The sequence below is a fragment of the Oryzias latipes genome, chromosome 1 (genome assembly GCF_053564925.1).
Source record: "Oryzias latipes strain Hd-rR chromosome 1, Olatipes_Hd-rR_3.1".
Classification (NCBI taxonomy): Eukaryota; Metazoa; Chordata; class Actinopteri; order Beloniformes; family Adrianichthyidae; genus Oryzias; species Oryzias latipes.
In genome coordinates this window covers 7698327-7711950 of record NC_136237.1, presented here as the reverse complement: position 1 = coordinate 7711950, position 13624 = coordinate 7698327, and the positions used below count along the sequence as shown (strand labels likewise).

Here is a 13624-nt window from a genome sequence, read left to right as displayed (position 1 = left end):
AAAACGTGTCTCCTCATCATTGCCACAACACTATGGTCCGGGTGAATACTCGATTCTGATTGTCTGCTGGGTGTGCATTAAAAAGTGATAACGTACAGTGATAAAGAAGTTCCAGTCACCTATCTTAACTCTTCTGTATCAGTGCGCTGGCGTCTTAAAAAAAACCTTTAACTTCATCATCTGGACAAAAACAAGCAGTGAGAGGTGAACTTTCTCTCTGAACTGATGCTTTATTCAACCCATCGGGACGATCAGCATATATATATTGCTTTATATCGCCGAATCTTGACCGCACCACGTAACAAATAGTCCGCTTTTTGTGAAAAAAGCGATCCAAATCGGAAAAAACAAGAATGAAGTCCTAAAAACTGGTTAATATTTATATCTTTTGTAAGTGACCATGGTATAAGTGGGTCAATGGCCTTCGAGGTGTGCATTATCACTTTTTAACGCACTTCGCGGAAGCAACGGTTCAGGGACCTGGCGTGCGTTAAAAAGTGATAATGCATACTTCGTCGGCCATTAACCCTTACTTAAAATTTTCATGCTGAATCGCATCAACTCAGCAGTTGAGGACTCTGATTCGGTAGTAACGTGTGGGTGGCGTCTGCGCTGAAACACGAAAGTGCCAATCATTGTAAACATGATAACAAAGGAGACATTAATAATTGCGCTTTGTACCTGGTGGGATTAATCTTACACCAAGACAGACATTTATAGGAACAGAGCTGTGAAAAGTCCTGACCTGAATAAGGCAGAAATTTGAATGTTTCTGCTGTAAAGTATTAATCACATCGCCATTATTTGGTTGACCTATGGCGTGAGTCGGTTTGTATATTTGCATAATTATGATGTAATGGAAACAGTGTAAATGCAAAATTCTGTTTTTCAACATTTTTATAATTTGGATAAAATTTTGCGCACGAACAATAGAAACACAGCTACTTACATATAACAGCGTCTTTAATCTGGTTTTATTGAGCATTGATGAACAGGCAAAATCTTTTTTTGATTTATGTAGAGAACCTTTTCCATTTTCCTGCTCTAAAAAAATCAGAAGGAGCTCTGTCTCTGGTCACCGGTGGGAACCGTCTCCAGAGTGCACTTCATCTCCCAGCAACCCTGGTGCACAGTTTCTGGATGCCACACACCTGACTCTATTTTGCAGTTGCTCACAGTACACTTAACCCTTGTGCTATTTTAGATGACCCCACCCTTGCATTGACGTGTTCTCCCAACCATGACAAAGGTGGATAAAAGTGGAAAGATTTCATGTAGTCCATGGACACCAGAGAAGATCACAAATCATTGAAGAAAAAAAGGTTCAGTGCACTGTCTAGTGGGTCTAGATGACCCAACTCCTAATGTTAAAGTGCCTAGGATACCACAAGGGTTAGGCACTGCACTGAGCCTCACTCAGTACGAAGTGTTGTTTGTTCCACTCTGCCTGGATTGTATCCAGACCTGATCTTCCGATTTCCTGACCCTTGTTTTTTTCTCTGAATCCATTTGCTTGCCGCCTGTTCCGAATCTCTCCTGGATCCTGACTACTCTTGTTTCTTCTCTGATTCTCCCATGCTCCTTTTTGACCCCTGCCTCTCTGTCCCTGATTTATCTTTGTGGACTTTTACCTGTGCTAATATAATAAAAACTGCTTCAATTGGAACCGGCCTTCTGCCCATTTTGTGACAATAAACACACACCCTATGGTTGTACACTTGACTATGTGGTCTTTTTAGCAGAATCCCTAATGATGTTTCATTCCTATACTACAAAAATAAAATATTGCTACGATGTACAATTGTGAAAAAGCATTACATTTGTTTACAAATAAAATAATTTTAGAAAGAAGGTATCACACAGACATTTCCTTGCTAGGATTTTGCTGAATAGGGATTAACTATTATTCTTTGAAGTGATTTTGGCCTTTATTTAAGGCAATAACAAATATTAACAAAAGCCTTTAATTACTGAAATCCTAGTAATCCCAGTAATCCCATCATCGGGTTCTCAATTAATGATAAAAACAAACTACCTTTTGTTTAGGACCAGTTGCATGCAGCAGGAGCTCCAGATTACATCGCATCAATGACAAAAGTTCTGCTTATCTGCATACAAATCATTGCATGAGTGATGTGCTGGTATGCAAAAACCATTGCTGTAGCCATGTGAAGTTACTTTGAATAAAGATTAGAGGTTTGACAAATTGCGTCCAAAGGGAGGAAATATGGAAATCTTTTGGCAAATGATTTAAAACAAACAACAAACACATCAATCCCATAATGTCAACAGGAACATTTTAGCTTATGCATGAAACATCTCATGGATGCACTGGGACGCATCCTCAGTGATGTATCCTGGGGTCTTCGGGTGTTTCGGGTCTCACAACATCATACACCCTCACCCAGGCGACCCAGCCAGGGTTGATCAGACCCCGACTTGCGTCCCAGCAGCAGTCCAGGGATCAGCCCTCTTCATCCACAGCCAGCTCGTAGCCTTCTCTGCGGCCCTCTTTTTGGCCGCCCCTGTGATGCCTCATTGGCAGAGGACTTCACAAAGGGAACGTCCCGCAAAGCCTCTACAGCCAACTTCTACAGGCTCATAGAATGTTTTTCAGCCTCTTTCCTTGCACCCCTCAACCAGTTCCTGGTACTTAGCGCGTTTCCTCTCATTTGCTTCCTCCATATGCCCTTCCCAGGGCACCGTGAGGTCCAGCATGATCAGGTTTTTCGAAATCTCACAGATTAATATCATGTCTGGGCAGAGATTTGTACTAACAATGTGCTGAGGGAACCTTAGCTGTTTTCCCAGGTCGACCTGCAGCTGCTAGTCCGAGGCTTTGTGGAGGAGGCCTGTTGTTACTTGTAGCCGCGCCTGAGGTTTCTCCCCAGCTTTGACGAAGGGTCCTGCCTTCTTTGGAGCGCGCTGGTTTGTGCTGGTTTTAATGGCTGAGGCTAAACTCTTGGCAAGAGCTTTAAGCACCTGGTCATGGCGCCAACGGTAGCGCCCATCAGCCAGAGCCCTTGGGCAGCTGCTGAGGAGATGTTCTAAAGAGCCACTCCCAGAGCAAAGAAGGCAGGATGGTGTTTCACTCTTTCCCCAGACATGGTGGTTTGATGGGCTAGGCAGGACATCATAGACACCTTTTACCAGGAAACGGACCCGATGGAAATCTGCCTGCAAGATGTCTGCCCAGCTAATCCTGCGCTGCAGTGTACTCTCCCCCCTAGTCCATGCTTCCTGCTGCCGAAGGCCCGTCAACCTGCCCGCTCGTTCTTCCTCCACACCTGCTCGGACCTCTTCCTGGAGTAGACGGTGTCTTTCTTTGCCATGGGCCTGGCTGACCACAGTCTTTGGGAAGTGCCTTTTGTCTCAAACGTGACTCTGCCTCCTCCACTGCTTTTCCAGCCTTCCATTTTCTTCCTGTCCTCACTTCAATGCCAGCTGCTGACACCTTGCCATCTCTGGAGTCCCTATAACGTAGGACTTCCCTGGTGCGTACCACCATAAATTCTTCTGTGAGGCCACTGAAGGGCAATTGCAGGATATTACTTGTCCCATACATCCCCGCGCTGGTAAGACACCGTGGAAGGCCCAGCCACCTCCGAAGAAAGCCACTGATCTTCCTTTCTAGGGACTCTACTGTTGTCATTGGGACTGCATAAACCAGCAAGGGCCACAAGACTCTAGGCAGGATGGAATGCTGGTAGATCCAAGCTTTAAATCTACCCGGCAGACCAGACTTGTCGACCTTAGCGAGCCATACTCCAAGTTCTTTGTTGGACTTGTGGATGGTGGCAGCATCTTTCAGGCTGGAGTCGAAAAACTTCCCCAAACTCTTAACCCGTTGTTCTGTGATGGTCGGGATGACCGTCCCTGAGATGGAAAAACGGAACTTGTCAACCACTTTCCCCCTCTTCAGCACCATGGACCTTGACTTTGAAGGCTTAAAACTCATCGTTGCCCAGGTGATGAGTCTCTCCAGTCCTTGTAAGATCCACCTGCTTCCTGGGACCGATGATGTTGTGATGGTAAGGTCATCCATATAGGCTCTTATAGGGGGCTGTTGTACACCTGTCTTGGTTAGGGGCCCTCTGCATTCCACCTCAGCTGCCTTAACCACCATGTTCATGGCAAGGGCGAAAAAGGATAACACAGATGGTACAGCCTGTAATTATTCCTTTCCGAATGCGATGCCAGTCTGATATCCCTGACCCACAAGTGACCTGCATCCTGAAATTATTGTAGTAATCCACGATCAGGTCCTTGATCTTACTGGGGACATGGTGGAGGTGTAAGGCGAGCTCAACCAGCTTGTGTGGAATTGACCCATAGGCGTTGGCCAGGTGCAATCACAAAACAGCAAGGTCACCTTTGTTCTCATGTGCCTATCTGATGAGTTGTGTAACTACACCAGTGTGCTCCAAGCAGCCGGGTGCTCCAGGAATCCCCCCATTCTGCACCGAAGGGTCGATGTAGTCATTTTTGAGGAGGAACTCTGTCAGTCTTCGTGAGACGATGCTGAAAAACACATTCCCTTCAACACTCACCAACGAAATGGTTTGAAACTGATTGATGTTTTTCGAGTTCTCCTCTTTGGGGATCCACACACCATCAGCCCACCTCCGCTGGTCAGGAACTCTTCCTCTTCGCCAAATCACCATTAGGATTTTCCACAGGTGTCTGAGAAGTTGTGGACAGCATTTATATACCACATAAGGTACACCACTGGGGCCTGGTGTAGATGCTGAGCAAGCTGCCTTGATGATCTCCTCAACCTCCTTCAGGGTCCTGACGCAGGTGAACTATCTTAGTGGCTCTGTGGTTCCTGCTGTAGGGGGTATGCTTGGTCTGTCCTTTCTCTATGTGGCCAAATCTTTCTGAAGCATAGCTAACAATGATGGTAGTCATCGTTTGTAGTCGGCTCTCAGCATCTCCTTTGGCTGCGGCTTGGATGATGTTGGACACATTCTCATCAAACTGACGGCACTCACTCCGTTTACTGGCTGGGGGCCACTTAATCCGCTGCTGCGGAACTACTCTGCTGGGGTTGGGAGGCTTTGGTACGTGGAGGGACTGGGCTCTGTGGGTTGCCTCCTGGCCGGGCTCCTCCTGCGTCTCACCAGGTTCAAGACCTTTGCGTTGAACCTCCCTTTCCCGCTCCAAGCATTTCATTCTGGCCTGGTGGATTTTTAGGCCACGATGATTTTTGCACAGCTTTCAGCAAATACATATGACGTTTGTCCGTTTGCATGAGTTCTTAACCTTAGGTCCGTCCGGATAGAGATATCATCCTCTCCCCCTCTCGCGATCTCTTGGGGGTATCTCTCTGTAGGGCTTTACACTTTTATCTATCTAAGTTTTCAGTTCATAATGCAGGAAACTATAGGTCGTGTTGTGCATTCCAGATATATGTTGTAAAAGCTGATGATCTTTAATTTGTCAACAATGTACAAGTATCAGTGACGGGAAATATATACCCTGAGTCAGAAATACCTGAAGAACTTTTATTAATACTTCCTATTAAAAGTATTTCAGAAACTGCTAATTTACTGAGATTTTCACCCACAATCATCTCTAGGGTTTACAGAGAATGGTCTGAAAAAGAGAAAATATCCAGTAAGCTACAGTTATGTAGGTTCAGAATTTGGCTTCAACAACATGAGAGCATGGATCCATCCTGCGTCTATCATTCATTGGTTCAGGCTGATGGTAATAGTATAATGGTGTGGGGGGGGGGGTATTTTCTTGACACACTTTACTACCCTTAGTACCAGTTAAACATGGTTCCAACACCACAGCCTACCATATTGTTGCTGACCATGTCCATCTATCTATCTATCTATCTATCTATCTATCTATCTATCTATCTATCTATCTATCTATCTATCTATCTATCTATCTATCTATCTATCTATCTATCTATCTATCTATCTATCTATCTATCTATCTATCTATCTATCTATCTATCTATCTATCTATCTATCTATCTATCTATCTATCTATCTATCTATCTATCTGTGCATTTCTTCAGTATCCCTTGTGCTATCTTAGATGACCCCACCCTAACATTGACGTGTTATTCCTACCATGACAAAGGTGGATAAACGTGGAAAGATTTCATGTAATCCATGGACACCAGAGAAGATCACAAATCATTGAAGAAAAAAGGTTCAGCGCACTGTCTAGTGGGTCTAGATGACCCAACTTCCAATGTTAAAGTGCCTAGGATAGCACAAGGGTTAAATACATTCACTATCTGATATCTGAGATAGTGAGAGATAGTGAGGAATACTTCACTAACTCTCATTCTCTGTTTCACAAATTTTCTCAAGTCAACCTGACATTTCTTACCATAAGTTTAATTTTTCATACTATTTTTTTTCAAATTTCACTTTAATCTGCATCGTAATTGACTCTACACTGTTGTGCATCATTCTCCTCCCTGCCGTGCCTACTGTACAGAATTGACATAAATCCTCGATCAGGACCAGATCTTTGTTTTTATTGTACAATACTGAACTAAGTTTTCTACAAAGGTTTGAACTTTGAGAGTTTCAATAAGAAAGAAAAGTGTAAAAATATCAATGCCTGCCTGTCTGAAAAAAGTGTATAAAGTCTAGTGGGTGCTTTTACAGCCTCCAAAAATCTATGTTTCTACTTAACAGCTATGGCGTGTGTTACGTTTTGAACGTAATGAGGGATGACTGTATCTATGAACATTTTTGACTTTTGTTTTTATTGCTTGAAATAAACCAACCAAAAAATATTAATTTTTCCTTTATCCCTTGTGCTATCCTAGGCACTTTAACATTGGGAGTTGGGTCATCTAGACCCACTAGACAGTGCTCTGAACCTTTTTCTTCAATGATTTGTGAACCTCACTGGTTTCCATATATTACATGAAATCTTTCCACCTTTATCAACCTTTGTCACGGTAGGAATAACACGTCAATGTAAGGGTGGGGTCATCTAAGATAGCACAAGAGTTAAACATGTGCAATCTGCTGTGTATGCCAGTCCTGCTCTGAAAATGCAGTTAAAGTTATCATTTCAGCAACAATCCTAAAGATGGCAGCATTGTCCTGAAAACTGTCAACCTGTATTTGGGTCCTCTAAAACGTTTTCATACAAAAAAATATCATTTCTACTGTAGATGCAATATTTATTAATACAATCATTTTTCAATAAATGTAAGAAAGTTTTACAAAGGAGCAGGGGAGGCCATCTTAAAGTGATGAATGAGGAGATTTGGATAGGGGAAACTTTAAAGATGTACAGGACATGTATTAACTGACTGCTAGAAAAAAATATAAGCAAAGGAAGGGTTTCGGGGGATGTGAAGGAGAAAAAAAAGAGAAAAATCCCAAACACAAACATCAGAGTCTGATTCCAGGAAGGCAGACGGTGTAAGCTCAGTAAAACCCTAGAGCAAAAGAAACTGCTGAGAAGCTGGTGTTTGGTTAGGTGCATAACCTGAAGAGTGTGATGGAAACCCAATAACACTGCAAAAACAAAAAAAAAGAGGGGGAAGTAGTTTAAGAATTTACCCAGCAGGGTTTGAGTAAAAGTGAGATTGTGTTTATGCATGTGTGGGTGGGGTGGGAGTGACTTAAGTGAATTACTCAAGCACTTTCAGCTAGGCAAAAAGTAAAAAAGAAAGTTCTTGCAGTGCCACATAAAGTTGTGGAGGGCAAACCATATTAAAGAAAAAAAAAAGAGTAAGATAAGAAGAGTGAAATAAAGAATAAACCCACAAGGAGACTGAAGCAAGTAAAGTATTTGAAAAAAGAAAAAAAGAGTGGGAAGAGGTGTCATGAGAAAAGATTGTTGTTCGCTCCAACAGAGAGAAGGAGTTTATCTTTCTTCCAATTCTGGAAGAGTTCATAAAAGAAAAAGGATCTCAGAAACAGTAAACAGGAAAATGATTCAAAATGCGCCAAATGGAAAAGAGCATGATGGGCATTGAAGAGGTAAATGTTCGACAGGCAGGTGTGGGTCATTTTGATATCTCATGTACTGCAGATTGTTACAGTGAAGGTGCAAGGACACGCTGAAGACAGTGTTGGAAGATTGAGAGTTAGAATGATCAAAGGAAGCTGAAGAAAGATTTACCCGTAACCCTTGTGCTATCCTAGGCACTTTAACATTGGGAGTTGGGTCATCTAGACCCACTAGACAGTGCTCTGAACCTTTTTTCTTCAATGATTTGTGATCTTCACTGGTGTCCATGATTACATGAAATCTTTCCACCTTTATTCACCTTTGTCATGGTAGGGAGAACACGTCAATGTAAGGGTGGGGTCATCTAAGATAGCACAAGGGTTTTTAAAGTTGTCATGGGCAAGAGTTTGCTGCACTTTGGCTGTAGAAAAAAGATACAGAGAATACACACAAATGAATGGAAACTTTTCTTTGCTCTCATTCAACTTTCATATTTCTCTGTGCATTTGCTAAACTGTTGTCTACCTTTGCATATTTTTATATCATGGACAAATCAGTTAAACTAAAGTAAGTTAGAACTGCTTCTGTTTTGACGTTTTATAAAAACAACCAACTATCTTGATTTGACTATCTTCATTATAATTATTTTGTTGTCTCACTTTGTCACGCCTCTAAAGACTGGCACGTTTTCAGCAGGATTTTTACAGATTAGGCTCACATTTACTTTAGTATTCACAGAGATGCTTGGTGCAACGACAGTTTCCTCAGATAGTTGACCGATTGCAGAAGGTGTGGCAGCTCATCTGAATGTTGTCGTTCAGAAAAGCAAACATTCTCCTTGTCCCTTTAAAAACAAAGTCTTAATTTGCTTACAAGATACATCACTGTAATGCTGCGTACACACCGAACGTGATTTGCATGCCAAATTTCCATTGTCTGCCTCTATTTGGCCAAATTCGCTGCTCGACGCCTGTTCAAAATTATGTTTAAAAACAGGACACCCCCGATGCGTGTGGGAGGAGGAACTGCCAAATGTTTTTGGCCTCATTGCTACATGGAACTGTGTCTATTTATATCACGTTTACAATGTGTTAGAGACATAAATGATGTTGAGGATCAGATTTATTTATTTTATAGATCTCTACTAAAGCCTCGGCAATCACGTCTCCATGTCTTAGTCCACGAGATCATTCAGAAACTCCCAGTACGGTAATATTCACTATCTACTGCAGGCGCTGCATCTGAATGACGACTGCTTTTTGCTGAGTTCCCGTCTCTTTGTGACCCATTTTGAAGACTCGCATTAGTCCGAGGAGGGAAAAAAACGAAAAATAAGAATAAAATTATAGGATCTTTTCTTAATGTCTGGATGAAAATAAGAAAAATATCAAAGTACAGGAGAACGATCAGATTCTCCCCATGTTGAATTTGGACTCCACCTGGTGATCGCGTCACTGAACATGTCATGTGCCCAAAGCTGAGTCCCTGATTGGTTGACGTGACGAGTCGTCCCCTCAAAGTTTAGATGTTTGAACTCGCGCCACAATGCCCAAATTGCGCTGCAAGACCTCTGATTGTGTCTGTACATTGACTTATCATTGATACGGGACACCTCTGGTGCCAAAATGGCTGTACTTTTTAAAACGGTTTAGGGGCCTGAGCGGTTCTTGAACAGGTGTTTCAAAAATGAAAAAAAAAGAACCAAAAAAATGCCAATTCTTTCCATAAACACTTAACTTTGAAAAAGCAGCCTGGCAGGGTGAGGTAGAGCGCTTGAATGTGGCTAAAATGCTTTATTTCATACATTTCCATTTTCACATATGCGGAGGCAAACATAAGCCCGAAACAAAGCACAGAAATCTGCATTTTCTAAAAGGTACCGTTAGCATATTCAGCACCAATCCCAAGTTAAAACTAAGTTGTACATGACTTGTTGAGCTCTGTGACAACAACAACTGTGAGGCTGATGACTGAACATCCAACATGAGATGGATCTTGTTGTTTTGCTTTGCTGCCAACTAGCAGTCGGTGGTTTAGTGGAAAATAAAAATGAAAGACATTGAACTACATGCTTTTTCATAAACAAAAGCATTTTAGATCAAAACAATGATCGCCAAAGGAAGTATTGCAATATTTCAATCAATTTTTCCTACATCTCTACTGGATAACGGGGTGGCTGGGGTATATAATTCTAGTACCATGTACGCCACTGGGACTGGTAATAAAAATATAGTATAGTGCTAAAGTAATATACTGGCCCTTTTTTCTTCTTGATACTTTTTTCTTCTTTTCAGTCCTTGTTGTAGAATATGCTGCCTCCTAGCACCTTTATTTAGAGGAAGTAGACTAGAAGGATCATGACAAGCAGATTAAATGAAAAAACATAAAGTCTTTGTTAAGAGATAAGTATGTATAAAAACAAATGTCAGAGACCAAATTGCGGTTTATTAAAAAAAAAAAAAAAGAAATCAGTTACTTGCCAAAATCAGAGAAAAACCTTTAAACGTGTTCATGAATGTATTTTTTGATAGATAAGAAAAAAATTGCCAATCAAAAGGGTTTTGTTTTTAAGTGTCCAGAAAACTGATCTTTTTGTGTGAAAGGCGGAGTTCTCCCCAAAAAGCCTTTAGTCCATAGGGGTTTGGAATCACTGAAACTATTAATAGAAAAAGAGGAAAGAGTGTGGAAGACATAAAAGAGACTGATGTATGATGGCAGAGTGAAGGAAAAAAAGCATTTTTCATTTCATGTGAGTCAGAGCTTTGAATGGAGAGATGAACAGCAGGAAGAAGAGAAAATGAGGTGGAAGGAGGCAACGCGACAGGAGGGAAAGGACATGGAGGCGGGATACATTTGGAGAGTCAGGAAGACTAGTTTTTAAGTGGGTCACATATTCAAGCAGAGATTTGTACAAAATGCAAGTCACTAAGAGCTTTGACCAGCACAGATGTGAGGATGTTGTGTTCCTCTTTTTATTTGCATATTTCCCTTCTTGCTCTACTTTCTCTTTTTTAGTTTCATCATTTCCTCATGCCACATTGTTTAAATGTGTTTTCACACCTTCAACCCCAAAGATGTCGCCGGCGACACCTAAATAACACATTTTCCTTGAACTACTTGTGGCAACATGAGTCACAGAGGTTCAACAACAGCAGCGGGGCGTATCCTTGCAAACCTGTCCCACCACGGCGGGGATGGGGACCCGTACAGGAACCACGAATAAGAACAGCAAAGGCAAAGCAGCAGCTTTAATCCTCTATTTACGGGGAGTCAAGTAAGGCGTGAGGCAAAAACACGTCTCTGGAGGAAAGAAATTAATGAAATGCAGGCGCTTGATTGTTAGGAGCAGAAGGGCCAGGGACAACATACCAGTCATTTAGAGGAGGCGGGTCTCCTCTATGTTACGCTTGCAGGCTACTGACGCCACACCGCAGTTGCGCCATACCGAGGTCAAGCGTGAGGCTTGCTCATTGCTGACTTACCCCAAAACAGAACAAGTCTGTCCCTGAAAGGGAGATCGACCTGCACCCACCCACACTGGTCCTTAACAAACCCAATATGGGGCCTGTATGATCTGGAGCTGAAAGGCTACCGGGAAGTGAGATGACCAGAAAGTGGGCGATCCCAGTAGGTAAGCGCTGCCCATTCCAATGCATGCATTGGACTTTTTGTTTTATTATCCTCCCAGCTGCACCTATGCTGATTTACCTTGTTTCATCTGTGTTGTCAAAATGTTGTTAACTCTGTTGACATGTTATGGGAGTCAGTTTTTCTCTCATCTCCCTGATATTTTGCATACACCTCAGTGTGTCTAGTTGAGAAATTAGATTTTATGTTTTCATTGTGAACTGCAATTTTCTCTCTATAGTTCATTCATTCATTCATTCATTCATTCATTCATTCATTCATTCATTCATTCATTCATTCATTCATTCATTCATTCATTCATTCATTCATTCATTCATTCATTCATTCATACATTCATTCTCTGTCTAATCCCATTTTGTCCCTTTCTGGGTCAAGGGGCTGCCGAAGTTTATCCCAGCATCTCATGGGCGAAGGCAGGAGACATCCTGGACGGATCTCCAGTCTGTTGCAGGGCCTCTCCCTATCATCTGACTGACAATATCTTGCTTGTTTTTAACAGATTGTGCAGTGTTTTGCTGTCTCTCCTTTCGGGTACAGCTTCCAAACTGACCCCTGATTGATTAAAACAACCATCCTCCTGCAGTCCCCCCAAGTGTTGGCCAAAAGTCTTCCTAACTCGGGGCCCCATCGCAAGCCCAAATCCTGCCACAGGGCCTCAGATCTTGTCTGTACATTGACTTAACATTGAAACTCAACACCCCTGATGTGCAAATTGTGTTCTGTGTCAATGCAACATTACACTTGCTTTTGTGTCGTCCAGACTTAATTTTTGCAATTCCTTATATGCTGCGTCGCCCCAAGCGTCAGTGGCGAGGCTGCAGCTGGTTCAAAATGCACCGAGTAGATTGATCTATGTTGCTCAGAAGTTTGGGCACATAACCCTGATCCTGGTCTCAACGAACTGGCTACCAGTTGAACATTTGATTTTTCTTAAAATCCTTACTTTTACATTCAAGTTACTGGCAGGTACTGCTTTCTCTGACTTCCCTAGTTTGCTTTTAAAATATTTCCCCCTAAAGTCCCTTCGTTCTCCAGCCCAGCGTGTGCTGCCGGTTCCGAGAACCAAATGCTGGTACTAGTTTAGGGGAACCTAAACTCCGGAACAAACTGCCACCAGCTATTCGAGAGGTTTCCCTCTTGGAGAGTTTTAAAGCTAAATGGTTCCTCCACTACTGTGTTTTAGTATCTACCAAGATAACTTTTTATCATGTTTTTTAACCCTTGTGCTATCCTATGATCCCACCCTTACAGTGACGTGTTCTCCCTACCATGACAAAGGTGGATAAAGGTAAAGAGGATTTCTTGTAATCCATGGACACCAGTGAAGGTCACAAATCATGTCTTGTGGGGTCCAGATGACCCACTACCAATGTCTAAGTTTCTAGGATGGCACAAGGGTTACGTCTTTTGTTTAACAGTTGTTATCTTTTTATCATTATGTTCTTAATTTTTGTCTAATTGTTTTTATCATTTTAGCATATTATTCTATATTGATGTAATATTGTGTATGGTCTCCGTTTTCCCTCGTACCATCTGACGCAAGCCATTTTGCAATTTAACCCAGGGGCTGGAGCCTGGAAACGACCTCAAGGCAAACCCCGTACTCGGTGGGCAGACATCATTGCGGAAGATGTTAAACCTTATGGGGTTGCTATGAAAGATAATGAGCTTCTGGCACAAGACCGGAAAAAATGGAAGACCCTTGTTTTCTTGGTCACTCTAGGCACCGGGAAGGGGAATCGCCCCCCCCCCCCTGCAAGAGCCTTCATGATGATGATGAGTATTGTATTCAGCACTTCGGGCTTCCTTGTATGGTAGTAAAATAGATGAAATGAAATGAAGGAATGAAACAACTTCCACCACACTGGTTCTAAATGAAAAGCACTATATACTACCAAAGTGGGCTCCCTTCATCTTGTTAGTACTGTGCTGAATCACTCTTTCCCTTTGGTTTTTGTTTTTTTCTTGCTGTATTTCTCTTTTCATATCTCCTTTCACTTTACTGTCAAGTGTCATACAGTTACAATGGCAG

General features: G+C 42.2%; 1 pseudogene; it reads right to left on the bottom strand.

Annotated features, from left to right (window-relative positions):
- Positions 1 to 2390: 2390 nt before the first annotated feature.
- On the bottom strand, positions 2391 to 5175 carry LOC105354905 (uncharacterized; annotated as a pseudogene).
- Between the last annotated feature and the right edge of the window lie 8449 nt (positions 5176 to 13624).